We start from the raw sequence: 11,582 nt of genomic DNA, 5'->3' as shown, positions 1-11,582 counted from the left end.
ATTTCCTGTACAAAATTCACATGCTGACGTTAGTTCCCACTAAGTGTGGTATGTATGTTTAATGCAGACTGGAAACAACAACAACAACAGCAGCAGCAGCAGCAGCAGCAGCAGCAGCAACAACAGGCTTTACCCTGTCAGTGCCATTGGCAAACGACCAGAGATCTCCTATATGGCCCCCCTCCCCTGGGGGGAATTGAAGGATGATGCACTAATTCCCATTCAACAATGTATTTAGTGAGTCTCTCGCTCCTGAGAAATGAAATACAGTTGTGACTTAGAGCATCCATCCATACCCTGACCTGAAATACCACATTGTTGCCTCGGTGTCCACTTGAGACTGTTTTTCTGAGGTGTACAACCGAGGACCAAGATTGCAATGCAACTGACCAGAAATCCCTGAGCCTCCTCCCTTGTGGAGGAGATTGTCCGATGGGGGGATGGTGGTCAACTCTGCGGAACAAGGTAGAGCTGCTTGGTGGCTGAGCAATAAGAGGTGGGAGAAGGTTCCTTTCCCCCATTTGCTCTGCAGCCTCATGGGAGGGGGATTGTTAAGGGAACCGAATCTAATGAACATGGGCCAGGATGGCTCCACCCACCCGTCTCCTGAGAAATAAGCATTTATTTGCTCTTTGCCATTTCCAGGCAATTAGCCAATGTTCACATGAACATGTGGAGACTTTACAAAATAGATTATGTATACAAGGAAACACTTTGCACAGTTATGAATTCGTGTTTCCTTCTGCTCCTCTCCTTCTGACACAAAACATTCCTGAAAAGGCTGTCTGCTCCCACGTAGAGCTAGAGTTCTTCCCGTTTCCTGGTCATTTGCCACTTCTCCGTGTGGAAGCACTGAGATTGTTTCAAACTCCTTCCCCTGCCGGTGCATGTTGGGATATCGCCGAGAGTCCCCACACGCACATGTTTGGGCACATGGACTTTACCGATACACAGAGAGTAGGGAATGGGATGATGGGACCGTGAGTCCCAGGCATTTTCACAGGGACTCCCGGGGCTCTGCCTTGTTTCCACCTTCATGCCTCATTGGCCACTCCCTCTGACCCTTACAGGCTCTGAGAGTGCCCAATGATCCTCGGTGCTGATGGAGGGGAGAAACCTTGCGAGTCCCCAGCATAATCCACACCTCTCCAATAACCTCATTACAGACAGCCAGCCTTAAAGCTCAGGATTCTCCAGGTCCACTGGAACGCCATAGCCCACGAATCCAGCCAGATTCATGGTCCCTCCACATGTCTGGATCGCACCCACCTACAACACACAAAATATGGCCTACAAGGGACTGTGAGTGAGTGAGTAGTGAGTGAGGGCGGGTGAGTGTGCACGTGGGCAGGCGTGTATCTCAAGGCCTGTAGTGGGATCCCTGCACTGCTTCCTGAGACCTCTGTCCCTTCTTGTTCTTCCTCTTGGTAGCTCTGGCTCTGCCTGGGAGACAAGGGACTCGGTTAATGGCCGTTGCGCTCTGAGGTGGGATGTCCCTGGCTGAACTGTTGAGCCGGTAGATGTTTGGTTCACGGTGATCCTTTCCCATCTCGTCTCTGTATTTGGACTGGTGAATTAGGACTGCACCGGGGGGAAGGGCAAATTCTAATTTCCTGAGGTTGAATTCAGACTTGGGACGGTGGCTTTCTTGGAGGAATCTCCACTGGTCTAACGTGATTGCTGGCGGTGGTGTCTCTTCCACGTGATCCTCCAATTGTGGCACCTCGATGTCGGGGTCGGTTTCGGGCCCCCCTTGGGCCGCAGCCGTGCCTGCGTGGTCAGCCTGGAGGGATGTGGATTCCCCAGCACCTGGCTCACTCCCACGGTCTCTTTCCAATTCACTCTTCTGGATGTAAAAGAGGACATAGGCATGTTGGCTCAGGGCAGACGTCGCATCACTGGCGGTCACCTTCGCATCATCCATTTTGTACCACTGGCCGTTCCCAGCTTTGATGTAACAGAAGTAATGTCCGCTGTGACAATTCCAGCCCGCGTGCACCAGCACGGCATAGAGCACATAAGTCAGCGACCCCCCGTTCTGCCCAGACACGTATCGTCGCATGTCAAGGCGCTCAGGATATTGCACTTCCTTAGCCAGTTTGCTGCCCGTGAAATGGCAGAATCGTTTCAATACCAGCATCAGGACCTTGGAGCAAGTGTGCAAAATCAACGTCTTGGAAGCAGGTACCTTGTCGAGACAAGTACTACAACGATAGGCATTTTCACCATCCAACTGTTCGGGCTTCACCAAGTGTTGCAAAGCTTGGCTCACACTCTGAGCCGCCCTGATATCCAGGCTAATGTCCAGGTAAGGGTCCAAAGTGCTGGAGACACCCTGGCAGTGGAGACACTGGATTTGAGACCTCCAGTACCCGCCAAAGATTTGCCGGATGAGGGTGGCGTCCTGAGCCTGAGGCTCTGAAGGCTTGTCCTCACGCAAACACGCTTGCTGCATAGCATCCAGAGTGAACATCAGAAACTCATGGGCATCCTCCTGCCTGTGTGTGTGGAAGGCAGCGAGCAGTTTTGGCGGAGGCCGGATCACATCTCCCGGACGGCAGAGGGCCCGGGTCACGTGAGCCTGCAGAATGGCTGCCTCCCACAGCTTCGGGAGTGCTCCTGGGACAGCATGTAGCCGGCGAGGGGTGGTGTGTACGTCAGACACTGCAGCGCCGCATTCGCATAGCACGTGTTCCCCAGGTTGTGCAGGCCAGCCCCAACCACAGAAGGTCTCCTCCAACTCACGGGTTTCTCTGCGGGGGGCAGACCTATTGACGCGGGAGCCCAACCGTTCGGCAGGTCGCAGGGTGTGTGCGATGACGGTGACGGCTTCTCAGGTAGAGTGGGTCCTCTGTGGCCTTCAGCACCACCCGTATTTGACCCGCAAGGTTTGAGGTTTGGAAAGACATGGAACTGAGACTCCTCTGGGCAGTGGGAAGAGGGCGTCTCCATGTCTCCTGAAACGTGGAGCCTCACGTTGCAGAGCGATGCTTCTCTCAGGAGGCCAGTCTCAGAATGATAGCTGTGGCCCTCTCCTCAGCCCTCGTAAAGCTCGCCCCACCCACCTGACTAGGACCACGTCATCCAATCAGCCACCAGCTGGAGTTGGATGAAGGGTGTTAGGGTGTGGCCACTCTTCTGCAGACAGACCACTCAGCCCAGCCTTCCTCCTGCCCCTCCCTCCTCAAGAGGCACACACACACACACACACACACACACACACACGTTTCACCACTTTCTCCACCTCCCTCATTTCCATTGCTCCCTCTCTGGACAGACGGACTTGAGCATTTCCAACCTAGAGGAAATCCTTTTTTGAGTATCCACTTTGCTTTTAGATAACACAAAGTGTCAAGGAATGACGGCCATGAATTTGTTAGGCTATGGAAATCATTTTACCAATTGAGCTCTGGTATCATGTAGGAGCACCTCCTCTCCGTCAGCCAGAATGCATGGGACACCAGCAAATTATTCTGGAATGATGACCGTCCATGGATTTGATTCTAAAACTCCTGAACTGTCTCCATAGGATCTGTGTATACAACTATCACGAAGGTCCTTTGAAACACGTCTGTCTACCAAGGGGTGGCCGAGAAATTGTCCCAAGAAATATCCTTTGCCTGGTTTCGGGCTTTGTAAATGCTTTCTTCATTTTGTAGCTCCCTTCCCAATAGGAGAACAAATCCTAAACCCATCATTTGCCAAATTGTCACTGGTATTCCTAGCAAATCACATAGCAAGGTAGGTATAGGTTCCCGTGGTTCAGGACATGTTTGTTGTGGATTTGTGACATTTATAGACGGTTTGAAATGGGAATTTAGACATGCAAGGAACAATGTCCCCTCGAGGAAACTGTGGCTTTAATGTGTCAGTATCTCTAGACCAGATTTCAGAACTGACCAGGTCTACTGAAAATGTGCTTTCTTCTCTAATGTTTGTTTGCTTTTCACTTTTAACATTTTAATTGATTTATTTTGAGAGAGAGACAGAGAGAGAGAGAGAGACAGAGAGACAGAGAGAGACAGAGAGCGAGAGAGAGCGCTCATGTGGACAAGCCAGGGAGAGACAGAGAGAGAGGGAGAGAGGATCCTCAATTAAACAGTCACCTCCTCAGGGTCACCAACTAGGAGGAAAAGGCTGCGAGCACGTGAGGTGTCTCAGTGCCAAACACACTCGTGTGAGGGGAAGGAAAGGGGCAAGAGGTCAAGGAGGACACACAATGGGATGCACAAAAGGAGTCTTCAGACTCTTGTGACCACAGCCTGAAGACACGGCCCTCTCCCTGCCTGGTGCCCTCCAGCCCCACCCACGGCTTCCTTCAGCCTCTGCCTGGCCTCACTGCATGGGACCGGACCACGGCCCCACCTTTACCCGCAGCATCCTTACCCCTGCCACACCCATGCCCACACCTCATCCCAGTGCTCTCCGCCCTCGGTTGGCCCGGCCTCACGTCCAGGCCTTTGCTCCACCGGGCCAGCCTGGCGCCAGCCACTCTCAGGACCACACCCCAAGGAGAATCTACCAGAGAGTGGGCAGAGGAGGGGGGCGAGCGAGGCCAGGGCACAAGCACACCTTTCCCTGTTCTTCAAATATCCGTTGGCAGGCGCCACGTTTGGACCTGTTTCTGCAAGGAATCATCTCTCCCTTTGGTTGTCATCTCGTCCTAGAAAACCGGTTGTGTTTTCACTGGACGGTGTTAGATGGTAGGAAGTCTCACGTGACTGGTCTGAGCAAAGCAAGTTGCCCTATTTAACGTAGTGACTTGAGCCAGTCCATTCCAGACCTTCCTGGAGCATAAAGCTGACCCCTGTCCCAAGACGAGACACCTGCTCCTGTCTGAGTGCCTGGCCCCGACAAGGCCATTCTCCCCGGGTCTGGAGCCTGCCGGTCTTCAGACTCCACGAACACCCCCTTGCTTCTCTAGCCTCAGCCCCGGCCACCTGCCACGTGGGCAAAGAGGCCTGCAGAATGGCTTCCAAAGAACCTTTGACCACCTAATTCTCTGTCCTCTCTCATCAATCGCTCATCACTCTACGTGTCTATCTCCTAACTCTCGTGTCTCCTTCCCCTGTCTAGTATCTATCTGTGGAATGTCTTTCTCATCCTTTCCTTTGTATCTCTTCTATGCCACCCTCCTTGACGTGACTTGTGAATGAAAATGCCTTTGAGAGACATGTGGACAGCAGCCCCTAACGCTGAGTGATTTCCCATGCACATGTTCTTTCGGTTCATGGGTTTTTATGTCGACAGACAGAGAGAGAGACAGACAGAGAGACAGAGAGAGAGAGAGAGAGAGAGAGAGGGAGGGAGGGAGGGAGAATGTGGGGGAGGGTTAGAGAGAAAAGGAGAGAGGCGATCCCGAGGAGGGAGGGAAACTCAAAGTTCAATCTCCCCAACCCTGAGATCATGACGTGAGCCGCCTCCAGGTCAGACACTTCTCTGACTGAGCCACTCAGGCATCCCGACCCTCATCGGTTTCGAATTCACCTCTAGCATTGTCTTGTTCCCAGGACACTTGGAGAGACTTTATCTTGAAAGGAGAAGAGAGGTTAACCCGTGTTTCTTTGCTGCTTCTGAATCCTTAGTTGTTCTCCACTAGGTGAGGATCCAAGTCCCAAGTGCACTTGGGAACAAATGCAGGATTCTACTCTATGTGACGGGAAACTACAGTGTACACACAAAAAAGAAAACCATGCACATTCGGTCGTCTCTGAGCAAATTTTATTAGCTGTGGTAACACTACACACAATGTTGCACTACCAGGGAAAAACAAAAATGCAGACAGCATGTAAAATAGTCCCCGATATGATCTGCAGAAAAACGATATCAGTGAACTATTCTAAAACGAAAGATTGCCTCCACTTGCCCAGCCCAGACTGGAATCATTCCTCCGGTGTCCCCAAATTCAGACATTCGCAAACCCGATACACATTCATTTCGCAGATCCTTAAGTTGACATTCGAGTGGACGACCTCTTGCAATCCTGGCGCTGAATTTCTCATAGAATCTATTGAAACGGAAGAAACGAGACCTTGTTGATTGAGACGGAGCCGGTGAACCAGAAGGTGTAGCTGCATAAAGGAAAAGTGCGCCATGAGCGTCTGCACGTGGGCGCTCAACCCACTCCCCGCCCCAAGCAGGACACCAAACACAGTGTGGACGCAAGTTTTTGTCCTTGCAGGTCTTTGGGGGAATTGCTGCTTTAGCAAAACTAGGTCACGGCCCTGCCTTGGCCTCCGCTCCGCAGTCACCTGCTCGGGGTCACAAGGGCCAGAGGACGAGTGTCCGAGGACATGAGGTGTCTCACTCCCGGTCGCTCTCCTCCGAGGACGAGGAAAGCTGCAGGTCATCGTGGAGGATGCTCAGGGAGACAGGCACACAGCCTCCCTCAGACTGGTGTGTGATGGGTGGACCCTGGCCAGGGGGGACTGGCCTCTCGGGAGGTGGCAGACAGGGAGCTGCTATGAACCTGGAGCTCCAGCCGCCTTTGTCCAGGCGGCTGAAGACCATTCGCAGGGGCTGGCCGGGTGCCTGCGGACAGGGCGGACACAGAGGCCAGGGGCACGCCTGGAGAGTGTCCAGGTGAGGTTGGGGGCGTGGAGGCTGGAGGCCCCTGCTTTGCACCGAGGCAGGGGTCTTCCTGGTCAGTTGGGCTGCCCCCGTGGGACCACATGCACTTGTCCTTGCTGGACGACACAGACTCTGGCGCAGCACCACATGGGTGCTCCCTGTGCTCTTGTGGGGTGGCTGGAAGGGGCTGCAACGTGGTTTCTTTCGGGGGTTCTGGCACGTGTCGTCGGGGAGCGGGGCCCATCTCGTGCCTGGTGTCTGGATGTGGGGCTGGGGACTCGCAGCCAAACGGGTTGGAGGAGGATCAGGGCTCCCCTCAGGACGCTTGGCTGGTGCCTGGGCGTGGCCAATGCCACCCGCCTTGGAGACGGCCCTGGAAGCTTCGAGGGAGGCACATCGGGGCCGGTGTTGTCTCAGCTGGACACCGAGGCCTGGATCCCGGGCAGAGCGTTGGTGTGCCGGGGCAGGCGGGGCAGGCGGGGCAGGGGTCCCCACTTGCTGGGCATCCTGTCGGCCAGCAGGCGGGAAGGTGCTCGCCGCAGGTCTCCCGAGAGGAGCAGCCGACGGGGACAGCTGTGTCGTGTCAGGCGTCCCGCTAGGAGGCTCAGCCGGGACGTGCGGCTCCAGCACGGACACCCTCTTGGTGCTGTACACGGGCATCGGCCTGTGCGGATGCTGTGGGAACACACAACACACAGACAACGGCCATTAGTCCTTCCTCCCCACCAAGGACACATGCACGACAAGCACAGCAAAGAGACCGACAGAAACGCAAGCAACCGGGAGACACGGGAAAGGATTGTACTGACAGAGGACAAGGGCCTCCAGCTCAGCGTCGATCGGGAAGAAACACTGGGCAGTAGCCCCTTGATGCTTTGATTCCATGGGAGCGACGGACCAGAAAGGTCGTGCATCGTGCCTGCCTCCCGAAGTGGACAAGCACGTCCATTCAGGCTTCTAGGAAAAGTACAGGCGTCCTGCAGGTGGAGGTTCGCGGTGGGGGCTACTGAGTTTGGATGGCCAATGGGGCGGGTCTATGTGTCACCAGGGAAAGATGCCTGTGCCTCCCAAGAGGCCTAGGTGTGGGCACAGCGCCCCGACATTATGTTGGCACGCCCAGCCGGCACCCGGTTAGCACACATGCAAGGAATCCTGCCGGATCATGGACACCCGGCAAACGTGGCTGGAAAGGACCCGCACGGAAATCCCAATGTTGACAATCGGGGTGGACCCCCTTCCTCAGCCAGGAGGGCCGGGAAGCCCGTCACATCCCCGTCCCCAGGAGAGAACGAGAGCAGGGACGGGGGACACTCACCCTCACATAGTCGCAGGAATCTGTGGAGTCCCTCCAGGCTCGCTGCTGCCTTCCAGGGGCTATCCTGGGGAATCTCTGCAGCAGCGCCTTCCTCTGCTGGGCTTCTCGCCTGCACGACCAAGAACGGGAAGGTGAAGGAGCGGCATTTCGTGTGTTCACCTGGGGAGCGAGTGATGGGGCTTGGGCAAGATCTCCTTTCTTCATCTGCCCCCCTGGCTCCCACTCCAGCGAGCCGTCCAGGTTGGCCCAAGACGTCCTCGTGTCGAGAGCCGTGTGCGCCACTGCCTGTCATTTGCCGCCTCCCCCTGTCTCCCTACCCCAGGACACACAGCCTCAGGGACTCCCCCAGAGCAGCACAATAGGCTCGTGAGGTCCCCTGGGGGGCGGGGAGCTCCTTTCTCTGCCTCCCCCACCCCTGTGTGTGTGTGAAGACGACACAGCACCCAGTGTCCGGGTACAGAGACTCAGCGACCTGAGCTGCCAGCCCACGGGCAGGCCGGAGCCGGCCGCATCCTCACCTTTGTCCCTCTTCCATGTCCCTCGCAGCCTGGTTGAAGGGCCCGGGCTTGTGCTGGTCCTGCTGCTGGCGTGGTTCCACATTCTCCTTCGGCTTCCTGGGGACAAAGGCCTGGGGGGCCAGGCACCCGTCCCAGCGCTTCATGGGGCACCTGGTGCTGGATGCGTTGTGCCCAAAGGCTCCGCAGTCCTTACACTTGAGCTGCGGACCAAGGAGGGGGGGGGGGGTGCTCAGTGAATCAGCACCAATCACAGGCCTACTGCAAAGGACATGACAAGGACACACTCGGGGAGCGGAGGACTGGTGTGGGACAGGGCACATCGTGGACGGCTCGGGAGGTGCCAGGAGATGGAAGTGCCTAGGATTCTACCCAAGCCTCTGTGAGGGACGGACCGGGAGTTGGGATTGCAGGTCTCAGGCCGCGTAGAATGAGCCCCACGCCACGATGGGGACAAACACCAGGCTGGACGTGACCCTCCGGCCGAGGGAGCTTATCCCAACGGGCAGGCTGCTGAGATGCCAAGGCAGGCCACCGTGGGCTAGGAAAGGACGACCGACTTCCGGACACAGAGTCTTCATTCCCTCGTCCTGTGCGATCCCCGGCTTCAGAGGCATGGCTCCCCCACCCCCACCCGACCCAGCCCCTCCAACCCACCCACTGGTTCACCACGCCTCCAGGGCTCCACTTACCCGAGGATCCTCGTCCTCTAGCCTGGGAACCCTGGGCGCCATGGCTGCTCTCCGTTGCCTCTTCCCGTTTGGGGCTTTCAAGGGTCTGGAAGGTACGTGCTGGGTGTGCCCACCCGCCATCTGCCCCATCTCCTTGAAGGGTCAAGTCAGCCTTGCTTGAAGATGGGTTTCTGGACTTGCTGAGTCAATGGGAAAAGGAGAGTCATTCCCACAGACACAACGACTCCTTCATGAACCTTCCTCCCCCAGCGGGCACGAGGGGGCGTCATGCCCACCAGGTCAGACACGGTCCTCACCTGGGAGGTGGGACCTCTCCCTCCTGCATGTTCTACACGCTCTCCCGTGGACCCACCCGCAGGACGGCACCCTCAGGCAAGGCCGTGGAGGTGGTCTTGCGTGACTCACCGGAGAGACTTTCGGGAAGTCTCTCCCAGGGCCCTCCGGAAGGAAGACCACACACAAAGTCCTGGCCCCCACGGACACCGCAATCCACGCTACGGCGAGACTCCCTGTGGCACCCAGGGTTGCATGTGCACCGAGAAGGATGCTTGCCTCTCCAGAATGTACCTCTCCTACTTGACCCCCAGAGAAACCACCCTCAAAGACAAAGTCAATGAAAACGTTTCGTTTCTGCTCGACTCGACTGGAAGCTTCCCCACGCAGGGCCTGAACCCTTTCCTTTCATGTGGCCTTGACGGGGCCCCACGCTGAACTCACGTGTCAGCCGTGGCAAATGAGTATTTGCCGTGAAATTCGGGTGAACAAGAAAATTCCTTAGGCTCTCAGGCCCCACGGCGACATGGAGCAGGATGCTGTCACTGCTCCCGCACGCCCTCACACCAGTCCGACTCTGGGGTTCAGTTCCTTTGGAAGCAGAACCTCATGTGCTCAGGAACACCGAGAGCCACGCCTTTCCTCAGTCTCTGTTCTCACACTCGTCTTCAACACTAAAGCGTCCTTCACCTGGTGAGTCGAGGCGCATCACAACCTCCATTTCCTCCCTGTCCCACTTCCGTGCCAGCTCGTGTGAGCCCCACATCGTCCCAACCCACCTGAAACGCCAACGTGCTCCTCCTGTGTGTCAGGAGACACCGAGACGTCCAGAGCGGCGGGTGGCAGGCGGACTGCCGTGGCGGAGACTCAGCGTCCGTCCGGCGTGCCCGAGGGACGGTCAGTGAGGGACACTTCCTTCCTTCCCGGACTCTTAGACCCGCCCAAGGTCACGTGACCTCTCGGGCACTTTAATCCCAGGCAGCCCATCACCTTGGTGCTCCTCACGTCTCCACACTAGGAACGAATCCTGGAGGTTTAGCGATTTCTTGCCGTTGTAACTGGTATGCATGCATGTGGAGATAGACGTTTCAGAACACATCTTCACCCTTGGAAAAAGAGACTCGTGTGTGCATGCCTGTTTCATTCGTAAACTGGTGTTTCTCGTGGGCCTCCAGGGAAGCTTGCGGGGCCCCTGGCCTCACGTACGTTCCTGTGGTTGGGGGCCCCTTCGGCGTCCTCCGTGTCCAAGCTTCTCCCTTTCCCAACGGGAGCGGTGTGTCCATGAGCTATTTGCAGTGTCCCTTCACTCCACACCCTGCCCTGCCCTCCCCGTTCCCCTTTCTGTCTCTAGGGCGGTGACTGCGCTTGCTGGGACCTTCGGAGGAATGGGATCCTATGTCCCGTGTCCCCTGGGAACCAGCTGCCTTGGCACTTGGTCTCGTGACCCAAGTCGCTGTTCCTGACAAGTCCCTGTGTTGACGCGGGGGGGGGGGGGCGCTCCCTGTGTCCGACGCCCCTCGTTTGGGGCTCTTTGTTGTTGCCCATCAACTCGGACGTTCTGTTTCGCTTTTGCTCCCATTGGGGGATGTTGGTGTGATTGCCACCGTTTCTCCTGGCCTGGCCTGGCTGGCCTCAGCCACGGACACTGTGTCAGGGAGATGTCTTTGGGATCCCGAAGGGCCAGACCCAAGGGACAAGGTGCAACCCCATCGGCGGGGCATTCCTGAGTGTCATGCAAGCGAGCACCTTTCTCCCACAGCAGTGCAAAAGCTAGCGGCCCCACTGGCCGAGGTGGAGGGCCTGCGTCGGCAGTGCCGTGGGCACCCTGGATGGTTTCCCTCCTTGAACATTGGCGTGTATTGCGCGTCGTGTGCGCTTTTCTTTGGCCTTTCCTATCTTCTCCGGGAGGCTGCTCCTGTGGCCTCTGTCCACTGCCCTCAAGGCAGGGCCCTCCCCCAACCTGGTGCCCTCCAGCCCCGCCCACCGCTTCCTTCAGCCTCTGCCTGGCCTCCTCACTCCATGGCACCATACCCCGGCCCCACCCTTACACGCAGCATCCTTACCCCTGCCACACCCATGCCCACACCCTTTCCCAGTGCTCTCAAACCTCCGTTGGCTTGGCCTCGCTTCCAGGCCGTGGCTCCACGGGGCCAGCCTGGTGCCGGACACTCTCAGGACCACTCCCCAGGGAGAAGCCCCCAGAGAGTGGGGGCGGGG

At 56.9% G+C, this 11,582-nt stretch overlaps 1 pseudogene; it reads right to left on the bottom strand.

Moving 5' to 3' along the window:
- Window positions 1-1,360: 1,360 nt before the first annotated feature.
- On the bottom strand, window positions 1,361-3,050 carry LOC145715434 (ubiquitin carboxyl-terminal hydrolase 17-like protein 6; annotated as a pseudogene).
- Between the last annotated feature and the right edge of the window lie 8,532 nt (window positions 3,051-11,582).

Source organism: Panthera onca, chromosome B1 (genome assembly GCF_046562875.1).
Source record: "Panthera onca isolate mPanOnc1 chromosome B1, mPanOnc1 haplotype 2, whole genome shotgun sequence".
Taxonomy (NCBI): domain Eukaryota; kingdom Metazoa; phylum Chordata; class Mammalia; order Carnivora; family Felidae; genus Panthera; species Panthera onca.
This window is presented reverse-complemented; position numbering and strand designations above follow the sequence as displayed.